Source organism: Cervus canadensis, chromosome 7 (genome assembly GCF_019320065.1).
Source record: "Cervus canadensis isolate Bull #8, Minnesota chromosome 7, ASM1932006v1, whole genome shotgun sequence".
Classification (NCBI taxonomy): domain Eukaryota; kingdom Metazoa; phylum Chordata; class Mammalia; order Artiodactyla; family Cervidae; genus Cervus; species Cervus canadensis.
In genome coordinates, this window is record NC_057392.1 from 19,357,198 (window position 1) to 19,366,818 (window position 9,621).

At 42.2% G+C, this 9,621-nt stretch overlaps 1 pseudogene; it reads left to right on the forward strand.

The window, feature by feature from the left end:
- Positions 1-462: 462 nt before the first annotated feature.
- On the forward strand, positions 463-969 carry LOC122445368 (annotated as a pseudogene).
- Positions 970-9,621: the final 8,652 nt, after the last annotated feature.

Below are 9,621 nucleotides of genomic sequence, written 5' to 3' on the forward strand. Positions count from 1 at the left end.
CCTGTTAAATGCCTTTTCTTCTTTATCTTTTGTGAGTGATTCAACCAAGTGGTTACTTGAAGCACCGCAACCAAGCCCTGAGCAAGGTCATTTCAGGCTATTGTACTTTCAGGAGAAAGAAGCTTGCTTTTTGTAAAACCAAACCAAAACAAAACAAAAACAGGAAAAAAAAAAAAAAAACACGGTGATATATTTCACAATAAAAACATTAATTTAGAAAGCAAATATGAGTACCTTGTATTTATAACAAGAGAAACAGTATGAGAACTTAAACCGAAGCAACCTTATCTTTATTGGGGGATGAGTTTTTTAGGAAAAGCACTTTATTTAGGGATCTGTACAGTGATATCTGAAAATTTTTCTTTCTTGGCATCTTTAGAGGTGTTTTGGGCTGGCTGTGGCTTTCGGTTGCTGCTGTAATTCTGTCTGCTTATAAATGACTGTTTTGGACCCCGCCGCGGGTCCCAGCAGCTCGGGCGGCGGGAGGAGCGGCAGCGGTCAGGCTACTCGGCTTCGCGAAGGCTCTCGGCGCGCCGCGGCCCTCGGGCGCCCGGCTCTCGCCCGCCCCGCCGCCACGATGCCCAAGAGGAGGGTCCGCTCCGCCGAGGGGGCGGCGAAGGAGGAGCCCAAGAGGAGATCCGCGAGGCTGTCAGCTAAACGGGCTCCCGCAAAAGTGGAAACGAAGCCAAAAAAGGCGGCGGGAAAGGATAAATCTTCAGAAAAAAAGTGCAAACAAAAGGGAAAAAAGGAGCAAAGGGAAAACAGGCGAAGTGGCCAACCAAGAGACTAAAGAAGACTTGCCTGCAGAAAATGGAGAGCCCAGCCTCTGATGAAGCAGAAGAGAAAGAAGCCAAGTCTGATTAATAACCACACACTCAGTCCTGTCAGTGGTCCCTGTTTCCCTTCTTGTACAATCCAGAGGAATATTTTTATGAACTATTTTGTAAATGCAAGTTTTTTAGTAGCTCTGGAAACATTTTTAAAAAGGAGGGAATCCCACCTCATCCCATTTTTTAAATGTAAATGCTCTTTTTAAGAGGTGAAATCATTTGCTGGTTGTTTATTTTTTGGCACAACCAGAAAATAGTGGGATATTGGATACAGGAGGCTTTGATTGTCTTGGGTGTCAGCTTAACATTCCATAGCTGGGGGGTAGCTTTTATATCCTATAATACAAAAGCATACTAAATGGCAGTTTGGAGTCAGTTGTGCATTTAATGTCTTGAACACTTTAAATTACTTCTCTTCCCATTTTGTTTTGGTAGAATTATTTCCTACAGCAAACCACTTTTTGATCTTGGCTCTCCTGGTCAGAATTTTGTGCACTATACTATCACATCTTTGGTCATGGTAGTCCAGTTTTCCTAGTAACTTGGTTAATGTGCTGTGAACAATTGACAGTTTGGGTATGTAGTGTATATGATATTAAATTGTGAATCAGTGGGACTTATGATGTAACAACATACCAATATTTGAAGATATTGGTACTTGATATCCTGTTAAGGAAAGTTTGCTCCAAATTTTAAGCTGGAAGGTCACTGGAATAACTGTTAAGAATCACAGCTACATGATATTTTAGATTTCTGGTACATATGTGAAGAATTGTGTACAAATTGAAATGTCTGTGTAGTGATCCTCAAAACAACCAATAAAATCTCAGTTATAAAAGAAAAAAAAATTACTGTTTTGGTAGACTTTTCAGTATCAACTGAACTTGTTTGGGGTTGTTTGGTTATTTAAAGAGTAATGCATCCATAGGATTTTTGGTCTGGAATTTTCTAATAATTAAAACCTGTGCCCTGAGGTTCATGTGTTACCTGAACCCTTCTTGATGAGCAGGGGTGGATGGAGGGCCCAGGGAGCTCGAAGGGGCCATGACGGTGTGCTGACTGTGAGTCGGCACGGATGAAAATACCTGCAAAATTCTCTCAAGCTCATTGCACTGAAACTATTGGATTGTTTGAAATTTTATCTGTTGTTGTTTTTCAGTTGCTCCATCGGGTCCAACTCTTTGCGACCCCATGGACTGCAGCATGCCAGGCTTCTCTGTCCTTCACCATCTCCCAGAGTTTGCTCAAACTCATGACCATTGGGTTGCTGATGCATAATATCAAGTAACATGGAAGTTGACTTTCTTTTTTTAAGGGAGACATATCGACTGAAAAATTATGCAAAACCTAAAAGTTGAGAGTTTTGTTTTATTCAGTGGGAAATTTTAGGACTCCAAGTCCAGGAGACAGCACCTCAAGTAACCCTGAGATAACTGATCTGAGGAGGCAAGGGGAGGAGCCAGGTTACATAGAAATTTTGCAACAAAGGACAGGTAGTCTGAACATCAAAAGATTATTGTTAATTAAAGAAAACCAGCTATCTCAAGTTAAGGAATTTAGCACTTTTCAATATATGGGAAGATGCAAGAGTCTGGGCTCATTGAAATCGTTCCTTTCGTATGCACTTCACCTACCTATAGCCAGTATCCTGTATTTTCACATCCTGAGCTCCCTTGGGGCTCACTGCAGGCAGTGGCTGTAGTCTGATGGCTACTAGATGGAAAAGACCCTGATGCTGGGAAAGACTGAGGGCAGGAAGAGAAGGGAGTGACAGAGAATGAGATGGTTGGATGGCATCATGGACTCAACACTGAACAACATCGACTCACGACTGAACAAAGATAGCGGGTATTCGTATTAGCGGGTATTCGTATTTCTGAGCTTCCTTAAGACTCCCTGGCTCACATTGGAAGACTGTGATTGCTGATGACTGTGGCATCCTTGTTTACTGATATGGCAGGAAGGGTTCCATTTCTCAGGTGTAAATAGGTGATTCTTTGACATTTCTGGGGCAAATTGAATATTTACCTCTCTCCATTTTTGTTGTTGTTGTCACCAAGTTTTTTTTTCTGCTGCAGAATAAAAATGTGTAGATGTTGGTAGACCTCTGGGTCTTTTGCTCTAAGTCCAGATTGGGATCGAAAGAGATTGTGAGTGAGCTGATCTTTACATTTTACTTTTGGTTTCTAGGAGCCCCAGATATCTATGCATAGTGGAGAGTGCAGTTGTATATGAACACACACATGCACACCTGTTCACACACATGCCCACATGCCTACATGCATATGCAGGTGCATGTTCATGCCCTCACACCTGTACACCCACATGTATGTACATACCCATGCACTTAATTTTACACGTGTACATTTTCTCAAGCATGATATCACGCACGCACACACACACACACACACACACACACACACACATCTGCCATTCTTTGTTTTATTTTTAGCAGTTCTATCCTCTGGGTCAAGATTTCCCCAGGGAAAGTGGGTAAGCTTTCATTTTTTTTAGGCTTGTTATTGTTCTTCAGTTGCTCAGTTATGTCCAACTCTTTGCAACCCTATGTATTGCAGCACTCTTCCCTGTCCTTCACCATCTCCTGGAGTTTGCTCAAACTCATGTCCATTGAGTCAGTGATGCCATCCAACCATCTCATCCTCTGTCATCCCCTTCTCCTTCTGCCCCCAATCCCTCCCAGGATCAGGGTCTTTTCCAATGAGTCAACTCTTTGCATGAGATGGCCAAAGTATTGAAGTTTCAGCTTCAACATCAGCCCTTCCAATGAACACCCAGGACTGATCTCCTTTAGGATGGACTGGTTGGATCTCCTTGCAGTCCAAGGGACTCTCAAGAGTTTTCTCCAACACCACAGTTCAAAAGCATCAATTTTTCGGCGCTCAGCTTTCTTCACAGTCCAACTCTCACATCCATACAAGACCACGAAAAAACCATAGCCTTGACTAGACGGACCTTTGTTGGCAAAGTAATGTCTCTGCTTTTTAATATGCTATCTAGGTTGGTCATAACTTTCCTTCCAAGGAGTAAGTGTCTTTTAATTTCATGGCTTCAATCACCATCTGCAGTGATTTTGGAGTCCAAAAAAATAAAGTCTGACACTGTTTCCACTGTTTCTCCATCTATTTCCCACGAAAGTGATGGGACCAGATGTCATGATCTTAGTTTTCTGAATGTTGAGCTTTAAGTCAACTTTTTCACTCTCCTCTTTCACTTTCATCAAGAGGCTTTTTAGTTCCTCTTCACTTTCTGCCATAAGTGTGGTGTCATCTGCATATCTGAGGTTATTGTTATTTCTCCTGGCAATCTTGATTCCAGCTTGTGTTTCTTCCAGCCCAGCATTTCTCATAATGTTCTCTGCATATAAGTTAAATAAGCAGGGTGACAATATACAGCCTTGACGTACTCCTTTTCCTATTTGGGACCAGCCTGTTGCTCTATGTCCAGTTCTAACTGTTGCTTCCTGACCTATGCAAGTGCAGGACACAATAATTCTTTGTTTTAAAACCACTTTGAGTTGGGTTTTCTGTTTCTTGCCACCAAAACATCATACGTGTATGTCATTATACGTGTGTGTATGTTAGTCTCTCAGTCATGTCCAGCTTTTTCCAACCCCATGGACTATAGCCCGCGAGGGTCCTCTGACCATGGGATTTCTCAGGCAAGAATACTGGAGTGCGTTACCATTCCTTTCTCCAGGGGATATTCTCCACCTATCAATCGAACCTGGGTCTCCTGCATTGCAGGCAGACTCTTTATAGTCTGAGCCACCACAGAAGCTCAAAGCATATATACAAAATATTTTATTTACACAGGTTTTTTTTCATATTACGGGCTTAAAAGTGATTGAGGATACTCAGAGAAGAGGCAAGAATTGCCAGCCTATTGGTGTCCAGGACCAGACTCAGGCAGTGCCACCAGGATTACACATCCTAACTGGGAAAGGACACCGAAGGCACCCACCGTGTGCATGAAGCCTGGAGCCAGCTCACTCTAGGAAATGAAGAGCAGGGCATGCCTTCCCGCCCACGCACAAAAAGCTGGACTGCTTTTGAGGGTTGTTTGCCTGACCTTGGATGGGGTGGAGTGACAGGTTAGTTAACGCTGAGTCTGTCAGCCATACCAGGATGAGAGAAGGAAGTAGAGAGCTAACAAGCAAAACAACAAGAGCTGTAAGATGATGTTTCAGACCATGGGAAAAAAACAAATGCCTAGAAAACATTTCCCACAAGTGCAACAAATGGAAGAATGCTCCTGAGGAAATCTAAGTAAGAGATCAATTATTGGAGAATTTTAACATGCTGTGTGTGCTCTTCAAAGCAACAGAGGAAAGAATAACACTAGAAACACACACACGCGAAATGGGATTCCATGAAACAAGTGGGCTTCCCTGGTGTCTCAGCAGTAAAGAACCCGCCTGTCAAAGGCAGGAGATGTCAGTTCCATCCCTGGGTCAGGAAGACCCCCTGAAGAGGAAATGGCAACCCACTCCAATATTGTTGCCTGGAAAATCCCATGGACAGAAGGAACCTGGCGGGCTACAGTCCATGGGGTCGCAAAGAGTCAGACACGACTTAGCGACTAAATGACAACAATGTCAACATGAAACAAGCAGCTGTGAATCAAGAAGAATTAGATTTAAAAACAGTCTGATTGGAGATCCTGGAAATTAAAAATTAAGTTAACCTTAAGAATGCATTCCAGTACACATTGGGTACAGACAAATACCATTTGATTCCATTTATACAAGGTACCGAGAATAGTCAAATTCATAAGAGCCAGAAAATACATTGGTAGTGACTATACTTAAACTTCACTAAGAATTTGCAGAATTGTTTTGAGATGTGAGAATAAAGGTAATTTTGTTGATTCTTTGTTGTTGCTAATGAAGGACAGTTTAAAAGGTAGCTAGTGTATATTGTTATGGGTCAGTACTTATTAGTACTTCCAAAATTGAATTTGAAATGCCATGTATTCATTTTTCACTCTTGTAAGTGAAATTTTTTACATTGTAAAGTCATTCTTTACAATGACTTTATTTATTAAAGGGCAGCCAGTTAAAATTTTTACAGGATTGTATGAGCTATTCACACTCTTTAACCTCTGAATAGGATATTCAGAGCTTCCAAAAACACAATGGGGATAAAATATGGAAATTCCTTTTAAGTTTCATTGCCATTAAATGAGAACCCTTATAATTCATATTGCCATGAATTTGACCATTTCCTTTGCATAAAGTAATTCATCAATCCAGTTCCGGTAGGTTCAAACAAAGAAAAAGACTCCAATGTATGGACGTTATTACTGAGTCTTCTTGTAAGTAGTCATAAATAAACCAAAATAGTATCAAATTTAGGTATGAAATTCCACATGTGCAAAGTACTATTAAGGTGATACATTTTTTATGAGATTTTTAAATGTTTGAAGTATTAGAAAGCATAATCTTTAAACATCCTAAAAATATAAAACAAAAAAAGAAGGTACATTGGTAGACGCCAGGGGCCAGAGGGTGGGGAGTGGGATGGGGTTAGTGTTTGATGGGAGCAAAGCTTCAGTTTAAGAAGGTGAAAAATTGGGGGGATGAATGATGGTGAGGGTTGCAAACCAGTGTGAACGTACTCAGTGACACTGAGCTGTACAGTTAAATATGGCTAAAATAGTATGTTTTACATTGTGTGACTTTTATCACAATAGAAAACATTTTAGATACCTATTGAGATAAACAATTAATAAACTGGATAAGCCCTAAAGTGCTGTGCTGTTCTTAGTCGCTCTGTCATGTCCGACTCTTTGTGACCCCATGGACCCACCAGGTTCCTCTGTCCATGGGGATTCTCCAGGCTAGAAGACTGGAGTGGGTTGCATGCCCTCCTCCAGGGGATCTTCCCAACTCAGGGCTCGAACCCAGCCCTAACACAGATGTAGTTAAAAAGACAATTAGTGAAATAGAAGATTTATGAAAGCATTAATGCTAACAGGCAGAGAGATTTTTTTTAAAAGGAAAAATATGAAAGAGACTTAGATGATATGTGTGTGTGTGTGTGTGGTCAGTCACTTAGTACTGTCTGACTCTTTATGACCTCATGGACTATAGCCCACCAGACTCCTCTGTCTATGGAACTATCCAGGCAAGAATACTGGAGTGGGTTGCCACTCCCTTTTCTAGGGAATCTTCCTGATCCAGGGATCAAACCCAGATCTCCTGCATTGCAGGCAGATTCTTTATATCTGAGCCACCAGAGAAGTCCAGACTTAAATAATACAGAAAATAAAATGAGACCTTCCAACTTGCATCTGATAGGTGTTCCAGGACTAGAGGATATAGGAAAAATTGGAGGCAATATCCAACTTATACTAGAAGGTAAGTTTCCAAAATTGAAGAAAAACATGAGTTTTCAAATCGAAACATAACACAGAGGAGCAAGCAATATACATAAAAATAAATCCGCTGTCAGATGCATTTCAGTAAAAATACATTACAGGGACGAAGAGAAAATCCAAAGGGTAGCAGAGCAAAAAATGGGAGGTGAGCTATACAAAGCGATGATAATTAGACTAAAAGCTGGCTTTTCAATCTTAAGGAGAGAAGGTGGTGAGTGGAAAGGAAAATGCCTCTCAACCTGGAATCCTATGAACAATGAAATGATTCTCAAGACTGAATGCAGAAGAAATACTCACTTAAAAAGACCAAAGTGTTTAACCCAGACTTTTTTGTAACTTTTTATGTGATATTGCAGTATAGCCGATTAATACGTTAATCAGGTGAACAGCCAAGGCACTCAGCCATACATATACAATACATGTATCCATTCTCCCCCAAACTCCCTTCCCAACCAGGCTGCCACATAACATTAAGCAGAGTTCCATGTGCTATACAATAGGTCCTTGTTGGCTATCCGTTTTGAATATAGCAGTGTTAACACAGTCTTTTGATGAAAGAACTACAGAATCAGTGGCTCCCAAACTTGGATATCACCCATTGTAGTGCCTGGGCAAAAATTTCAAATGCCAGTGCCCAGCACACACCCCAGAACAAGGCACTGGTTATTTTTTATCTCCCTGGGTCATTCTGATGTTCAACAGGGTTAAAGTCACTGTGCTATCTAATAACTTCAGGAAGAAGAAAAGCAAATATAGAAGAGGTTAACAAGACCACAGAGATCAGTAAATGACATCAGTTAATATAACTATTGCTTTTGGTGAAATAAAAAAATCTGGCAATAATTTCATTGATTCCAGTGAGCAGTTGTTGGACAATTTGAATTTCATTTGGTTTGTTCTATCCCAAATGAATTTTTCTCATGCGTCAAGTAAATAAGGTTTGTTTGGAGGAGAGAGTCTGGTTTGGCGGTATGGTCTTATGAAGGCAATGGATTGCGATCTTGCTGACTAGATAACACTGGGGCGGTGGGTGGAGGGAGTGTGTAACCCCACTGTTAACACTTGAGTCCACTCCCTGGGGTTCTGCTTTATTTTTTTATTTTTTATGTTTTTTAAAATGATTTTATTTATCTGTGGTTGTGCAGGGTCTTCATGCAGCATGGGCTTTTCTCTAGCTGCGGCGAGCAGGGGCTGCTCTCCAGTGGGGGCCATGGGCTTCTCACAGCGGTGGCTCCTCTTGTTGCAGAGCACGGGTTCTGGTGCCCAAAGACCTAGGTACTGCGGCTCCCGGGCTCCAGAGCCCCGGACCAGGGGCTGTGATGCACGGGCTCAGCTGCTCTGCCACATGGGGTCTTCCCAGGCCAGGGGTGGAACTCGCGTCCCCTGCTTTGGCAGGGGAGCGGTTCTTTACCACTGAGCCTCCGGGAAAGCCCTCAGGCGTATTTTAGATTCTGGTTTTCCACGCTCCTATCTGGTGGGGGAGGCCTGGGAGCTGGGAGTCCTCAGCCACAGTCCTGGCTCTGCCATCAAAAGCTCTGGGGCCTCTGGCGAGCGCCTGCCCCTCCCTCAGTCGTGTCTGACTCTTTGCGACCCCGCTGACCATAGCCCGCCAGGCTCCTCTGTCCATGGGATTTCCCAGGCAAGATGGGGTTCTGCTTTAATCGATAAGGGGTGAGACCTCTCTGAAGGGAGCTTTCAAATCTCTGCCAGGCAGCCAAGTTTGAGAGCCACTGAATTAAGGATTCTATGGGCCAAGAAGACCCAAAGAAACAAAAGAAGCCTGAAAGAAGCATTGAGTTCATTGAGCTGTTCTCTTAGGAATAGCAGGTTGCTGAGTCCTTTAGAAGGTGCAAATATGGCTTATTTCCTCAATTATCTTGATTAGAAAATGTGCATTAGCCACATGAATGCTCTCTGAACTTCGGAACTGTCTAGAGAACTCATGGACAATTTAAAGATTTGCCTAATCTTTTTTTTTTTTTTTTTCTGAGCCTACTTTCTGCTTCTCCCAACTGGAACTATTGTCGGCCCTGGAAGGTGGTTTAGAACTCTTTTATCTCAGCTGTGGTTTCACTTGGAGGACTTTGAACAGATCAGTTCATTGTTCAGTATTTGGTGAGGTTACTTCCTGGGGAGGCCTGACCAATCTCACGTGTATGTGTGGTTATAAAATAATTTGATCAAGGTGCCGATGGAAGATAAGGTGATTATCTGGGCCTTCCATGGAAGCCTGCTGACCTTTGTCCAAGCACTTCGTTTTAATTCATTTCCACAGGTATTTACACAGAGTATCCGTTGTGTCCAGCCTGTTGCCCTGACATAAACGAGCCCGGGAGGGAAAAGAGAACATCTCAGCTGTGAAACTTGAACTCTGTCTCAAATAACCACTTTT